The sequence below is a fragment of the Dicentrarchus labrax genome, unplaced genomic scaffold (assembly GCF_905237075.1).
Source record: "Dicentrarchus labrax unplaced genomic scaffold, dlabrax2021, whole genome shotgun sequence".
NCBI lineage: Eukaryota > Metazoa > Chordata > Actinopteri > Moronidae > Dicentrarchus > Dicentrarchus labrax.
This window is the reverse complement of record NW_026136715.1, coordinates 28,181,814-28,198,990: the sequence shown is the minus strand read 5'-3', so window position 1 is coordinate 28,198,990 and position 17,177 is coordinate 28,181,814. Positions and strand designations below refer to the sequence as shown.

Sequence of the window (17,177 nt, the reverse complement as noted above, 5' to 3'; positions counted from 1 at the left end):
AACAAAGTAATGGAATATTTCCAGCTGCTGAATGTTTCCATCTTCCAAACTAGTTTTCTCCATGATGATAAAAATGAATCCAAGGATGTGATTGGAGTGTTGATTCATCATGATTAAAAAAATATGAAAAAAAATTTGCAACAAAATTCTGTGAAAAAGTGAAAATTGCAAAAATATTTTTGTATACTTGATTTAAAAAAACATGTTTCAGCAAGAATAAAATGAACTGTTTGGACAGTGTAAATGTGAGACATGCTGTCTGCATCTTGAAGTGAGTTTGGTGACGTATCAGTCAACTTTTTCATATTTGCGCATATTGGATAACATATACACAAATACAATACCAAAACATATGCAATATTTCTCCGATATGATATACAGTATACACTCTTAGATGTCGCTGTAGATTTGGAGGCACAGTGCATTGCATTGTGGATCATTTTTATTAAGCAGGGATATTTTACAGAATATTTTAGGCTCGCCGTAATATGACATGGCAATAATATAGGATTGCTGTAGCGAAGGTTCAACATCACACAGGATAGAAAATATAGATTTTTCTGTGCAATAAATACCGTTAGTTAGTTAGACTTAGAATGTCAGTACAAAATTTCATGGATATCATTCAATAGATGTTGGGATGTTTCGGTCTTGACCAGCCGACCAACCAACACTGCCATTCCTACAGCCACATCCCTAGAGTCTTGTTACAGGAAGGAACCTTTTTTGTTGCAAAATTAATTTGTAGAGCCTGAAAGAGGCAAAGTTCTTCGTTTGCACAGTAAGAAATGATACTCTTGTCTGACAGTGACAGTGTCACGATGACAGTATGTGTCTGAGCAGTCAATGAGGGTTGGGCAACTGTAAATAACATAACATACCAAACTAACAATAACTGGGTAGTTGACATGAGCAGAAATGGCAGCTGAACATACAAAAATACAATAAAAACAGCCTCACCTAGAAAATTTCATCAACAAAAAATCCAATGAAAATGTTCGTAATAATAAGTGATCCCTGCAAAGTGCACGCAAAAACCCCACAACTTGTGTCACCATGTCATACAAATACATTCAAATTAACTTACGATAAGCCAGCTCAAGCACTGCAAACATTTCTTCATATCTCCAAAATAAGATCTACTGAAATTGTACAGTCACAGGCAAAAAGCATCAATCGTCCTTCTGCGGCACAACAGAGGAATGCATTGATGGTGGAGCTTAAGGCGTCAGCCATGGTATCAGTAGCTGATCTTGTAAAACTGTCTCTACCCACAAATGTTTGTGCGGTTAAGATACAAAAGCACAGTAACACTACAGGTATATTAGAATATATATTAGCCATATCAGAGACACAATAATAGCATTACTTGTTAAACTTCTACTAATATATCTCTCTGTGTGTGTGTGTGTGTGTGTGTGTGTGTGTGTGTGTGTGTGTGTGTGTGTGTGTGTGTGTGTGTGTGTGTGTGTGTGTGTGTGTGTGCGTGCTATGTCTGTGCTGTGCTGAGCTGGTGAGGAGGATGCAGGGGTCAGCCAGGTTGTTAGGGGTGACACTGAGTCCACGCTGCCTATTTGACACTGGGAATGTGTCTGTTAGTGAAACCACAGGCCACACACTCTGAGACATGCACACACATATACGCACACACAGATGCATAGATGCATGAACAGCCCTTGCCTACACATCCCACATGAATGTACAGGCCTGCAAATCTCAACTCAAATCCAAACATTTAAAAACATAACAGAAGTAACAAAATCAGTACATCCGACTGACACTTTCAGTACTGATCATTTGATGTGGAAACTAAATACATTTCATATCACTTCACTGGAAGTATACATACATTCATCACTCCGTAGCACTGTGTAAAATGGTAAATGGTAAATGGGCCTGTACTTGTATACTTCCAACCACTCAAAGCACTTTTACACTACGTGCCACATTCACCCTTTCACACACATTCACTCAGTGATGGCAAAGTCCATCAAACAGAAACTAACTCATTCATACACATTCACGCACCGATGCACAGCATCAGGAACAATTAGGGGTTCAGTATCTTGCTCAAGGATACTTCGACATGCAGCGAGAGGAGCCGGGGATCGAACCAACAACCTTCCAATTATTGCCTCTGAGCCACAGCCGCCCAATGTGTCAATCACAAAGTAGCCACGCCCTGAAGCATACCCTGCTTTATTGTCTATTTTACTCTAAATGGGACCATCATTTACTAAATGAACATCAACCAAAATGTGGTTGTCTTTTCAGCATAGATGAGCCTAGCACATAGCATACCTAAGTACAGGAAAGGAGAAAGTTGACCGGCGTTCTGTCAATGCAGATTACAACCACCTCGCTTCACCCTCCCCTTCCATGCGCAAAGGAGAGACTATAGTGGCTGCAAAACGCAAGAAAAATGTGAACGGCCCTGTCTAGAGCCAGTGTTTGTTTGTCCCTACTGGGCTATTGTAGAAACATGGTTCGTCAACATGGTGGCCTCCGTGAAAGGCGACCCGTTCCCTCTGTAGATAAAAACAGCTCATTCTAAGGTAACAAAAACACAATGATTCTTAAATTCAGGTGATTATACACTAATGAAAACATACCTATGAATATTATATTACATTTATGACAATAAACCAAATGTTACACACTGGACCTTTAAACTTATAAGCTGTTTTGAAAAATGATTAAATATGCACCATACCTGCAGCAACATTTTTAAAATAAGTTTTTCCCAAAAAGTAAGAATTCAAATTTCAGTTGAACTTAAAGGGAGGATAAACTCTTCAAAGAGGAAACACTGACAAACCCAAAATTCATAAAATAAGTAAAAAGAGAGACAGTTATCAGTTAAGTGCATGCACCAACTTCCTTTTGCTTTATCTCCTTTTCATCATGCATTTGTTTTGACCTCCTCTGCTTCTTCCTCCCATCCTCCTCCTTCATCTCTTCAACCCTCCATCCTTCACTCCTCCTCTTCTTTCTGTACCGCATGCCAATTCAAACATACACAAAAAACTGCCCTCGTTATGAGCCTCATCTTCTCCTCTTTTCTCTAGTCGTTTCCCTTCCCTCCATCTCCTGTTGTGGTCACCACAGACACATTAGGAGACACCTACCAAAATAAGCAGTCTAGTCTCCAAGTCCTCAAGTGTGTATATGTTGCTGGCACACACTGTGGGACACCTCCCACAAACATAAACTACATCAAAGTGCAAAGTCATGTTTAGCAGAGTAGTAAAATAGCATCATCATCATTATCATTATCATCATAGCCACAGCTGTTTTTATTATCATCAATATCATCCTCGCTCCTCTTTCTCTCTCTCGCTCTCGGTCTGTCGCTCTGCTCCGAGCACCAGCCTGGTACCATCAGACTGAGGGAGACATCTGGGTAACACACATCCTTCCTTTAACGACAGTTGGGGTTTGGTGGAGACTAATTAGAAAATGAACCAGCTCCACAAACAAACACCAACAGGGCGTCTCTCTACGCTAATTTGTGAAGAAAAAAACAGTTGGAGGTGGTTGTACTTTGATCTCTTTCACACCGACTGCCAATAATAATCAACATGTCTGCATTTTTTCTTGAATGAGGATAGATGTGTTTGCAGGTGTGTGTCAAGATGTCTGTCCCTCTGGGGTTTCACTGGCTTTTTGGGGTTTGTTGCAGCCTAAAATACCCGATTTCATGGCAGGTTTAAAAAAAAAAAAACTTGAAAATTGGCATTTGCAAGAATGCATCGGGCCTTACCAAAAAACCAACCAAACAGAGCCGAGAAAGACATAAAGATGCTTTGAGTTGGAGGTTCGAAGATAGTTGATATTTGAGTCTCATTCGCTCTGATTGTTAGTCTTCGTTCAGGCTCGGTGGATTCTTGTGAATATCATTACGCCGTTATTTTACAAAACAAAACCTACTGCAGCTTTAAAGTAAATTTTCTGTCCATCATATACAGTATGCATCGACTGGTTGCAAATGTGAAAAATAAAGTTTGGGGAACGTGGACACATTCTTCACATATTAAAAAAAGGTGCTCTGTATAACTCACTTGTGATTTTTATTTCACACATGAAGAGACAGTTCCAACTTTGGTTATTTAACATGTGGTCTTGTACAGAAATTGTCTAGAAATGATGCTAGAGGGATACCAACAGCATCATATTTTGAAGCGGAGAGCCACGACCAAGTGAGAAATGGATAAAATTGTACTTTTCAAGTTTGCAATCAAAAAAAGCTGAAAACATGTTTTTATCAAATTGTTTAAACATCCAAATTATAAGTGAAATGTTGTGCATGTGTAAAATTATCTTTCTAAGGGTGTGAAAGTAATTAATTAATTAGTTAATGGGCAATACTGAGATTCTTTACTCAAAAATACTCAAGTAGAAGTCCTGAAGCAATTTAATCTCGTAGCAGGATCTAATGTACCTACTGCTATAGGTTTGAGAGAACAATGCATTATATTTTATTTTATTTTAAAATAGAAATACTCAAGTAAAGTACAAGTAACTTTTAAAATTGCACTTGTGAAAGTAGGGTTAGGGTTAGGCTAAGCAGTAAAAAAAAAAACTGCCAAGCCAGACCAATAGCACAGGATATACTATTTGGTTGGCAGAGCTTTATCAAAATATTGACACTAAACACATGGGCAGCATGACTGAGTGTAAGGTATGTGGTTTTTGTGTGGAGGAGTGTGCAGAGGTGATTCTGGGGAAAGCCCTTCTGGCAGGGAGTCCTGGCTGTGACACGGAGCTCCACAGCAGCCGGAGATGTGGGCACAGTGCCAGTGGGCATCACGCCAATTCCCCCCCCCAATCCTCTCTCTCTTTCACCCTCCGACATGTTTAAAGAGCAGAGCTTTTGCGGAGATAACAAACGTGCACACTTTTACAACCACTTATACTAACTTCACTTCTTCCCCGGAGTTCTTGTGCTTTTTCGTCTCACAGGTTCTCATGGATCCTGGTGGAGCCTCCTGCCATGGTCCTGCTTGACTGTCATTGCTAATATCACTGATATTAGTGTTATTATTATTATTATTATTATTACTACAGTTAATTTTATTACTGTAATCACTGCTCATTGTCCACCATCGTTGCTGTCGTCAACATCATCTTCCTTGATCATATGAATGTGTATGAATGAGTTAGTTTCTGTTTGATGGACTTTGCCATCACTGTGTGAATGTGTGTGAAAGGGTGAATGTGGCAGGTAGTGTAAAAGTGTTTGAGTAGTCGGAAGACTAGAAAGGCGCTATACAAGTACAGGTCCATTTACCATAAGTATGAACCAACCAATTTCAACCAATAATATCTTGACATCCACCCATCAATTTTCAACTTTTAGTGACACAGAGTGAAGATTCATTAGCATACAGCTACAGCAAAGCTCACTACCAGAGTGGAGTGTTTCTGCACGGTCAGACCTAACTATTATACATTGTACATTACTGTGCAAAAACACAACTTTATCAGTGATTTAGGTGGAACTGGATCATATTCTATTCAGTTAAATTTTATTTGTATAGTGCCAATTCTTAACAGAAGTTATCTCAGGACACTTTTCAAATAGAGCAGGTCTAGACCGAACTCTTTAAAACATTATTTACAGAGACCCAACAGTACCACCATGAGCAAGACCTTGGTGACAAGGGCAAGGAAAAACTGCCTGTTAAAAGGCAGAAACCTAGGACAGATCCTCCGGCTCTAGGTGGGTGGTCGTCTGTCTCGACCAGTTGGGGTGAGAGAGAGAGAGAGAGAGAGAGAGAGAGAGAGAGAGAGAGAGAGAGAGAGAGAGAGAGAGAGAGAGAGAGACAGAGAGACAGACAGAGACAGAGAGACAGACAGACAGACAGGTGCACAGCAACAACAGTATTGGTAATGGCAATCTAGCAGGACCATGGCAGGAGGCTCCACCAGGAGGATTTTATGGAGAAAATATTTTCTGTTTTTGCCTCTGACTTCCTCCAGCTGCTCTGCCTCCATGCAGCTAACTGCTGTTGTACACTGTAATGCTAAAGTTATTTTAACTGAAAAAAATTGCTGAAACGGAACAATTGAATTTTTTTCAAACCAAAAATAGTAAAAGTTAAAAGTCAATTTTGTAAGATAAAAAACATTCTTGATGAAGTACTGCTGGGAACGTAACTCAACAATCAACTATTTTCCTTAGCTCTGATTGGTTGTTTTTAGCTCAGGCAAATTGTTGCTGTGGTTCTGATCTGAGATTATAAGAACTCATCAACGATGTGAAACTATCTAATTCACTGTGTTTGTAGCTTATTGTTTTGGTTTATTATCGACAGATTTTATTTGTACATAAGAGATGATGATAATCATCATAGAAGGAGAACAAGAGGTGCATTTAATTTCTCTGTTGTGCGGTTTACCTTGTAGCCATCGGACAATTCAGACTTGTGGTTTGGTTGGAAGAGACACAGAAATGTTTCTAGGTCAGACCTAGTAAGACTGCCATCATGACTTTTTTGTAAAAGTGACCAGGGTGCTTATTCAGACACATCACACTTCCATAATGAGGTGTTTGAAAAATGGCCTGAATGTCTAGTATGTGCTATTCAGTGAGCATTTTATAGCTATAAAACAATGTATCTATGATGCATACACACACACATACACACACACACACACACACACACACACACACACACACACACACACACACACACACACACACACACACGCAGACTGATTATTTAGTTGCTCTGATTGAAACACTGAGCCAGTCCATCCAGCCGCTGGGACACTTTTGTTTCCCTGGGCTGCCACTGGCTCTCTCTGATTCAGATGGGGTCAGCAACAAACAATCTCTAAGTTTGGCAACGTCAGCTCAGCTTAAAACAACAGGCATTGTTAAAAGGGCTTTGTTTACAGAAATCTACAGGTTTCAATAGATGCCACAGCCTTTTCCACTCTTTTTGTTTCTTTCCTTATCCCTCTCACTCTGCTGCTAATTTTTCCTCTGTTTTGTTTTGTTGTTTGCTGAATGCCCCCACATCCAACCCCAGCTCCCTCTTTATCCATTCTCCATGTGTATTTTTAAAGGATGTTCGGGGTAATGGAGGGGAAAAGGAGGAAAGTGGTGTGTGTGGGTTGTGGGGAAGGGGGGTTAAAGGTAGAGACTTGTAAAAATAACATTCTTGCATAAACAGGGCCTTGAAAAATGGGCAGTGGGCAGCTTGCATTCCTTGCATTTTTTTGAAACTTGATCACATTCTGAGAATCGGAGGCTTCAGGCACCTTCAGGCAGATGACAGCCACGTACGACAAGCAAGCAGGGAGAGGGAGAAGGAGCAGAAGAACATAACAACATAACAAGAATGAGATGAAAAGAGGAGGGAAAACAACCAGCTGATAGGCACAGAGTGAAAGAGAAAAAGACTGAGAAGGACAGATAACAGATGTTCAAAGCAGCAACCGCTAAGGTTCATGTGGGGGTATTTCAGTTCCAAACAGCAGTGTGACACTCAAATGAGAGAAATCAACATTTTTGTTCCTTTTGGAAAAACAAACTTACATTACACTGCAAAAAAGAAGCCCCAGGACTCACTGCTACCTGAATCTTATTAAAACAAGCACAGCTTCACCCATATCACCTTAACCTGTTATTGCTCTGCAGTGACATAGAGCCAGTCTCCTCTCTCCAGTGTCCGAGCTCACAGATGAGTCTTTGTATTGGAGCACAACAGAAGCTATTGGGTAACAGATCAGAGGTTGGCCGCACAAGGGAAAGGGAAGCTACAAAACTATGACCTGCAGTCAGTGTGCTATACAAATTGGTGAAGCGGCTGTACAGATATCTAATAGGACTGCAACTAATTATTATTTTCATTATCGATTAAAAGTCCAGTGTTTATTTAGGAGGATCTATTGGTAGAAATGGAATATATAATATTACAATATCAGAATCGTTGTGTTTTTGTTACCTTAGAATGAGCCATTTTATCTACACAGTCCTCTACTACAGGTCCTCTTCTGGTGGAGTCCGCCACGTTTCTATTCAGGGTTTCTTCAGGTTTTAACAGGTTCAATTTAAGACTTTTTAGACACTTTTAGAAGACTTTTAAAAATTACATTTAAAGCCTATTTTTTCTTCAGCTAGAAATACTCGAATCAACTTGGTTTTAACTGATATTATCAGGTAGATTATGTATCGGTCATGATGTGACTGATCCACATTAAAGGACCAGTATGCAGGATTTAGTGGGATCTAGTAGTGAAATTGTAGATTTTAACTAACCACGAATGAGATGAAGTGTGTAGGAGAAACTATGATGTGTGTGGATTTTGTGAAAAACATTAAATATGTTACCCTATATACAGTCAGTGTTTGGTTTATCCATTCTGGGCTACTATAGAAACATGACAGTTCAACATGGCGGACTCCACCAGAAGAGGACCGGCCTTATCTGTGGATAAAAATGGCTCATTCTTAGGTAACAAAAACACAATAATTCTTATTTTCAGGAGATTATACCCTAATGAAAACATACCTATGAATATTATATTCAATTTCTGACAGTAGATCCTCCTAAATGTTACACTCTGCACCTTTATATCCACTTTCTATGTCAATGTAAAATGTCTGTCACATTCATTGAGTCTCAGTAGGCAGCTGACTTTCAAGCACCACAGCAGCCCCATGGCCTCATGTTACCTTATATAACAAAATTATCTGTGTGAGTTCCACATAGTGTGGTATACAGATTTCAAATTTGAGAAAAAGAGAGCACTTGGGAATTCATAGCTGAAGCTACTCACAGATGAGATATCAGAACAGTGGAATCTAGTTTCAGCTCTAGTTTCAATTAATTAGTTGTAGATCTTTATAAATCAACGCTTTCAACATCACAACTTGAGTTAGGAAAATGTTTTGTGCATATCTGATTGATAGAATATGACAACCATACTGGAACTACTGGCTAAAATAGCTGATGATCATGCTGTAGTATACATAAGAAGATAATTGTCTCACTGTCCAGAATGAATGTCATACATACTTTTATACAGTCTCTAAATTACTCATCATCAGTACTTAGTAGTAGTAGTAGTAGTAGTAGTCATCACACTTCTGTTATATACTGTAGTATACATACTTTGCATATCTTTCTATTTTCTATATATTGTTATATACTGTAGTATAATGTACATATTTTGACACACTTATTTTAAATTGTTCTATTTTTTATATATATTGTTCTTATATAATGTAATATAATGCACATATTTTAACATTATTATTATTTCTATTTCTTATAACTGTAACACAACCAATTTCTCTTTCCCGGGGATCAATGAGTATTTCTGATTCTAAAAAAACCTATCTCGTAAGATTTTCTTTTGTTTTGGTTTGGCTTTGTACGCTGTAAAATCTTACTTAAAACAATCTAGGAAACTGATTACCTGGAAAAAGGGAAGTCAATGATTTGTTAGTCTTAAGTTATGTTTAATTTATCTATATCTACTTGTTAAATTACTTAAAATGTAGTTGCAGTTACTTAAATTTGTAAAGTTGTTACAATTGAAATTAACTTTAACATTCATTTTAAGTGTGTGCCAGCAGATGACAATCATGCTATAGTGCAAATTCTGTGCACTGAAGCTGACATTTTTCTATAGCTTTCTTCTCAACAAAAAACAAAAAGCAAGTGTCAGTTCACTTCTTAATCCTTTGTGACTTCTCTAGCCTCAAACCAACTGGTTCCTACAGAAAATCTAACAGTACATTAAATCTATCTTTTTAAGCCTAATTTATTCCCTAAAACAGCTGGTTATTGAAGCTTTTATCAAATGTTACCCCAAATGGTGCATTTGTTGGGGACTTCTTTCACTGGTGGATTAATCGACATTTGGTTCTCTGAGTATTTCCAGCTGCAGGACGGTGTGTGTGGGATTGAGTCAACATAAACTACAATGTGTGGGTTCATGGTAATGAAGGAACATGTCACCCAGTGCAACAGTGTGACTCACTGATGTGTTTTTAATAGACAACAATGGAGCTCTATGGGACAGAGGAATGAGATATGTCAGGCTTTGATATGCACACAGTACCTGATAATCGATACATTCACTGTTGGTTTGGTTTTATATGAAATTTGTCGACAGTAAGAAAAATATAATAACGCCAGCTTTATACTGTAATGTGTACAGTTAGTACACACTCTTAATTTTAGGGTAGGTAAGGGTAATAAAAAAGAAGCATTAAAGTCAAATTCAACTGCTTGCAACAACCACTGAACAACCAGAGCATTGAAGAAGGGTGACACATGCACTATGATAAGCCTCAAGAATAGAAAGGCACAGTTTGTAATACAAAGTGTCAGATGAGACAAAGATCAGTCGCAATCTCAGTGATGGAAAGATGAAAGCAGAGGAAAATGGAGGGGCAGCACATCCACTGTCACAGTGTCATGTTTTTTTGCGTAAGTACGGCTGCTATTGACTGATGATGTCACTACTGACGGCACCAGCAGGATGAACATAGAGTCTGCAGAAAAAACTGCTTAACTGCTGTCTGCTTAAATCCAATGCCTCAGCTGAATTCAGTATTACAAATAAGAAAATGGCTCTCAGCAGGTCAAACTGAGAGTTTTACAACCAGAGAGTTTAAATGCACTGTAAAATGAAAAAAAGTTGAGAAAAAATAATTTTAAGGCAACTGTCTTGACAAATTTTTTAAGTTTTGAAGTTTTGAAATTAACTAAAAAAGTTTGCTGAAGAAAGAAAGAAAGAAAGAAAGAAAGAAAGAAAGAAAGAAAGAAAGAAAGGGAAAAAAAAGAAAGAAAGAAAGAGGTTTCGTTGGGAAGAGAGGATAAATTGACAGAAAGGGTGTAGAGCTCAGGAGTTATTCATTAACACATTTTAACACAGCACTTTCCTTCTCCTTTTTGCAGCCCCCAGAGATAAAAACACACACTCATTTAAATGACTGGGATGCCAGAGGGTGGTCTTCCACCTCACTACCTCTCCAACACTTTAACTGTGTGTGTGAGAGAGAGTGTGTGCGGGTGGGGGCGATGTAAGGAGCTCTGTTAGAAGCTCTGTCTTTCTCTGAGAAAGGTTTAGGTTTCACTCGGAGGGTAAAATAGTTAACAGATTGCGCAGCATCCGTACCACAGCCCCTCTGCCTACTAACGCTAACAGGACAAAACCCACAGACTGAACCGCTCAACACACTGAGCATTCCCCTGCACACCAAAGCAGAACAAAAAATCTGATTAACCACTGATAAATCAGTAAAAGTATTGATTGGGTTCTTGGTGGCCGTGCTGCCATCTAGCTGGGAATGGAGGGAGATCAACCGGCCATCTTAATATTCCTCACAACAACAACCAAACAGCAGGTGAACAACTTCTAACAAGACCTGATAACTGAAAGATAAAGATAATAATATACTAAATCTGAATGAATGAAGAAAACAGATGCAGAAAACATGATTACACTCAAACACTGAGCCTACAGAGCCCATTTGATGAAGTTAACACACAGTACATCTAATACAGTGGTTCTCAACATACGGGTCCCCTCAAGGGGTCCCAAGATAAGTCTAAGGCAAGAAGACACTTTTGGAACTGCCAGCATGTATTTATCCTGCTAGAGGAGGGTGAATAAAAAGATCAACAGAGGTTTGGACTCACAAATTTGATGACTTTAGACTTCACTTGACAAAATCAAAAAATACTTGCAACTCGACTGGGACTTAGACAATGACTTCACTTGGAATTGGAAATACTCGATTCCTTCCCCCAAGCTCAAAGATCCACCAAAGATAATTTTGTTTCACTTGTTCTGTTGTTAAAATGTGATTATGTTTGGTAAATTTAAGAGCACATTATTAATCATTAAATTTAGGATTTGGGACTTGATTGTGAAGACTTGAGACTTGTAAACTGACTGAATGAGTTCAGAAAAATCAACGTGGAAGATTTCTGGTAAGACTTATAAAAGCGTTTTTTTCAACTAAAATAACGACCTACTTAATAAGTCTTACTGGCTGCTGGACTGGAACTGCTGTGACAGGTTAAAAGTCAGGAAAACCTAATTTAGGCGGAAGGATAGAAAGGTAAATCTGTGTGCTTCTCTGTCTCATGTTGTTGTACTGGGAGCTGCTGTGAAGTAACTTTATAATGAATCTTTTGAATTTGTGTTTCTCATTCTCTGTCTCTCTCCCTCTGTGTTTGTCTAATTTTACACCTGTTTTCTCTGCTGTGGTGGTCCATCTGTGGTAAGCAATCTACTCCTTCTACCTCTTTAAAACTTTCTACATCACACTGTACAAGTTGCATGCTGGACCAGGATGACTTCCAAACTATTTGTCACAAAACCTGCTGGTAGGCCCCGCCCCTTAAAATCTGATTTTCTATGAGCACAGAGAAACTTTCCACTTTCAGCAGATGAATGTGAAAACATCCTTCTTGAGTCAAACTCTGAACATACAGCATTCAAACAGCACGCTGTAGGGACAGGAAGAGACACTGATTTCTGACTGGAGGGGGCTTTAACGCTAGAGCTTTGATTAGGCCCGACCTGAACCCAAATTTCTGCTTAACATAAATAAATTAATAACCAAAGTAGTTTATTACAGACTAAAGTAAACTACATTGTGCATATAATCCAGGGCAAAAGTTATCAAAACTAATCAATAACAAATTAATTAATTAATTACAATTACAATCTCATTCTGTCCGAGCCCGACCCAAGCTTGACCTATGGCAGCAGTTATGGGACTGAACCTGGCGGAAAATCAAAGCTCTATTCAACACCTATAAAAGAGACATAAATCATTAATAAATGTGTTTTTTTCATTTGAATTTTCTCTATTTTTTTTCTTTTTTCTTTATTCTTTAAATTTAATACTTTAACTTTTCATTTCTTAAATTTCAGAAAACGTAATTTTTTTCACCCTGGTTGTGCTAGGATGAGCGGATGGACTCAGAGCTGAGGGAACTTCTTGACTTAATAGGTATACACAGACACACACACACACACACACACACACACACACACACACACACAAACAAACAAACAAACAAACACGTACACAGATAGCTGCTACTGCTACTACTTAAGTCACTCACTGGCAAAATGAGACCATCCAAACAAACCAGCGGAGCAACGAGGAGGCCGGTGATGTGACCGGATTGGCTGGGCCGCACTGGGGCGGGGGAGACAGGAGAGAAGGGAGGAGGAGGGTCAGGGCAAATAGGAAGGGTAGGGGAGGAGAAAAGGTGGGGGTGAGTAGCAAGGGAGCGAGGCAACGTCACGTGACCAAGTCCAGCAGAGAGTGTTATAATAGGCCCCCTCTCGGAGTAGAGAGGCAGAGGCTGGATGTGAACCAAAATCCCTCTACCACACACAGGCTGGCCATTGTTGGCTATTCACTGGACTCCATCTCGGGGCACTTTATCATTCAATTAGGACAGCTTTCACACCGCACACCACAGAAAAGAGGCCTTCAATCAAACTGAAAACTTCACACTGGCCCTGGAGGGGACGCAGAAAGGGGACTCGCATTTGTCACCCCACTTTCATTTTTCCAACTTGTTGTTGTTCACTGAAACTTAGAGCGGGGGGGTAGATGGAGGGATGTGAGGAAAGAGGAGGAGAGAGGAGGAAGTCCCTCTGAGTACCATTACATGTTTGGGACCACGTGTGTGTTTATGAAGCTGATGGAATGCATCTGAGTGGGTGGGGGGTTTAATTTGGTAAGTGGTCGCGGAGGAAAGAAAAACAGCACAAGCGGGGAGAAGGGGGGGAAATTCAAAGCTCCAAGAAGAGAATGGCAACAGAGGAGTATACTTGAGGAAATAATGAGAAGTATGCTCGGGAAAAAAGGGGAGACAGGGGGGAGAGAGGAGAGGGATCTCAGCTACTGATCAAAACATGGCATTATATTAAGGGGGGGGTAACAGGTGATAAAGGACAGGAGCATCCTGGTGGTATTAGGTTGGTGATCATTCAAGTCATCTATGCAAGATTGATTTCACTGGAGTAAGTTGCCTTTGATTTTTAATGAATTGTAAAAAAAAAAAAAGTTTTACTTTCATTATCGCAACATGCATAGTTTTTTTTTTTTTAAAGCCGCTGTGAAATCAGGCATTTTAGGCCCCATTCCCACAAAAAGCCAGTGAAATCTTAGAAAGACTGAAAAATTATTTGGCTTGACTATCCATAATTACAATTCAGATATCTCTGAATCACTACTGGCCATTATGACTGCCTATAATAATATAGTAATATAAAATAAGTTCATTACACACTAGACAAATTTGCAATCAAATCTATTTACAGGTACAAATAAAGTAACCTATCCTAACCTAATAACTGCAGGAATTGTATTTGTAATTCTGTTTTCTATATGTTACTTTCAGGCATCTGAATTCAAATTCTCATGAGTCTAAGCTGTCTGTCCTGACTTGCAAACCATTTTGACTTAAGTAGCTATGAGTTCCCTTATAAAATTATTATAATTACACATTCATTATAATCTGAAATGAAGGACTCCTGATGATCTTACAATGTTGATATTTTAGAATCTCTATCTTAGAATACATACACCCTTTTTGATATCTCCAACTGCATTTATAGCCCACTTCAATAGGATAATTCAGTATCTAAAAGACTACTCATAAAGGTTAATATCTCCCAATCAACATCTGTGTGGAGTATGATCCTTTTCATGACTACAGTTTCAGATATTAATATCTCGAAAGGTTTATCATTAGACTAGCGATACAATACGTATCACGATACAGGGGTTCCGATTCAATATAATGTAATAATGTAAGCAAGGTGATATATTGCAATTTTGTTTTTATCTAATTTTAGAAAAAACTGTCATAATATATACTTTTTTATACAACCAGAACAGTGTGTAACAGTCCCTGTAACATCCAACATCATAGCCCTCAGTTCACAACGCTACTATCTAGCAGTTGGGGGTTTAAACACAAAAATCAATAGTGTTTTTAAGAATATAACAAAATAAACAAAATATCACGATACTCAAGTGTATCAGTAATTCCTTACAACCCTACATCTGCAGCATCTCAGTCAGCGAACACTTGCATGAGCTGTGGAGACATTTCATTTGTCTACCAAGGGAGTTGGAGGTTTTGCTTGGCATTATTAAGTGAGCGGGGGATTGTTGAGCAGGGCGGGGTGGTGGAGCCGTTATTAAAAATCACTTCAGAGGAAGGAAGAGGGGATGTGTCATCAGACACTGTGGCAACATTCTGCTTTCTCACAATTTTTCCCTGCTCCCTTCTTACTCGCTCCAGAGTATGAATCAGGAACGGCGCAATCATCTGTCACAGCTACTGCAGCCGTGTGTGTGAGAGAGTGAGTGTGTGAGTCAGGAGTTACTCTCTCGCTCCCTCTCTCTCCGCATGGATCAGGTTACATCCCATTCGCTGACTCACTAATCGGCATCTCTAGACCGGGCTGGACAGACCAGGTCCATATTCCAGATATTACTGTGCCGCTAACACACACACATAACTCTGTGCTGAGTCACGTGTTGAATCTCAACAACACTTTGGGATGCATCAGTCCTTTCTCTACATGTGCACACTAGACCTTCTAGACCTGGTGCATTCCTCCGCCACAGTGAGTGATACCGGTGCAACACTTTCCAATCACAGCTTCTATCATGTGAATATATATAATAAATATGGGCCATTTGCCACAACTGTGCCATTTGCACACTGTAACATATTAAAATTAAACTTAATTTTTCATATTCAACACTGTATCTAAAAATATTCAAAATGTGTAATGGTCAATCTCAGGCCATTTTCTTTATTTCTAAATGGAAGATTTTGCATTATTGGTAACAGAAAGTAACTGTCACCAGTGGTTTAGCAAAAATTATATCTTTTATCATATATAATAACATTTAAGAAATAATTTAGCAAACAGGACTTGAATGTTGAGATTGACATTCTTGGTCATACTTACAATATGATCAAAAATACAGAAAATAGAGTTGGAGAAGTTACTTTTGGCCTTCAGAAGACTCCAATGAAGCTACTTGTTGTTGATCATGTGACTTGTGAAATATTCCAATTTGTCTGAACTCATTATGAATTTCCAATGAAATAAGAATAAGATTTCTGAAGGATTCTGATCATTATATTTCATGGTGAACTGTAGTGTTATAGAGTGGGGACGGGGTAAAATTCTATTTTTTCAGCATTTTGAGTAGTTTTTATAAAGGTTTTACACAATGCATCTTCAAATTGCGATTAATTCAGTTCAATTCAATTTTATTTGTATAGCGCCAATTCATAACAGAAGTTATCTCAGGACACTTTTCAAAAAGAGCAGGTCTAGACCGAACTCCTTATAATAATAATAATAATAATAATAATAATAATAATAATAATAATAATATAATAAACAAAGTTATATAGTTATAAGTTATAAATATAATATTTAAAAACAGCCTGTGTAACACCATTTGATGCATGTACATTATAAGTGGTGGTATAAAAAGGCCAGGTTAAAGAGAGTGCGAAGGAGAAACTACGGTGGCCGCAAAACACGCAAAAAATATGAACTGGCCTATCTAGAGCCAGTGTTTTGTTTGTCAGTTCTAGCAGTTCAACATGGAGGACTCTATGGAAGGCTACCTGCTCTGTAGATAAAAAAGGCTGATTCTAAGGTAACAAAAACGTGATTCTTATTTTCAGGTGACTATACACTTCTAAAAGCATAGTTGCATATTGTATTCCACATTTCTGACAATAGATCCTCATAAATGTGGCACACTGGACCTTTAAGTGCTGTTAAAAAATGTAAACACAGTCTGCCTCTCAAATATCTTTGGGTAGTCTGTTTCATAGTTTGGGAGCATAGTTAAAAAGAAATCTCCAGTTTTCTTTTTGTGGGGTTTTGGGTGTCTAGAAATCGGGCAGTAGAGAACTCTGAATGAAGGACCAGCATCACAATCACTAGCCCTAGATATGTACAAGGAGCCAGTGCAGTGTAGCTAAGACTGGGATCTGCACACACGATGAAAAGAGAAAAAAAAAAATCTAAAATCACATGACACTGAATCAATCAAAGGTTATAGGCTAAAACTAGACATGGAATTAGTGATAAATACTAGATAAATCATATAAATAGCTAAAAACACATGAACTGAA

General features: G+C 38.6%; 1 protein-coding gene and 1 long non-coding RNA gene across 3 annotated transcripts in view; both read right to left on the bottom strand.

The window, feature by feature from the left end:
- LOC127377845 (uncharacterized) overlaps positions 1–5,857 on the bottom strand; it is an 88,426-nt gene extending 82,569 nt beyond the window's left edge. The window contains exon 1 of the long non-coding RNA XR_007887773.1: positions 5,699–5,857. This is a non-coding gene — a long non-coding RNA (uncharacterized LOC127377845). The remainder of the gene's footprint in view (positions 1–5,698) is intronic.
- Positions 1–17,177, bottom strand: part of plagl2 (pleiomorphic adenoma gene-like 2) — a 47,294-nt gene that overhangs the window by 18,472 nt on the left and 11,645 nt on the right. The window lies entirely within an intron of this gene.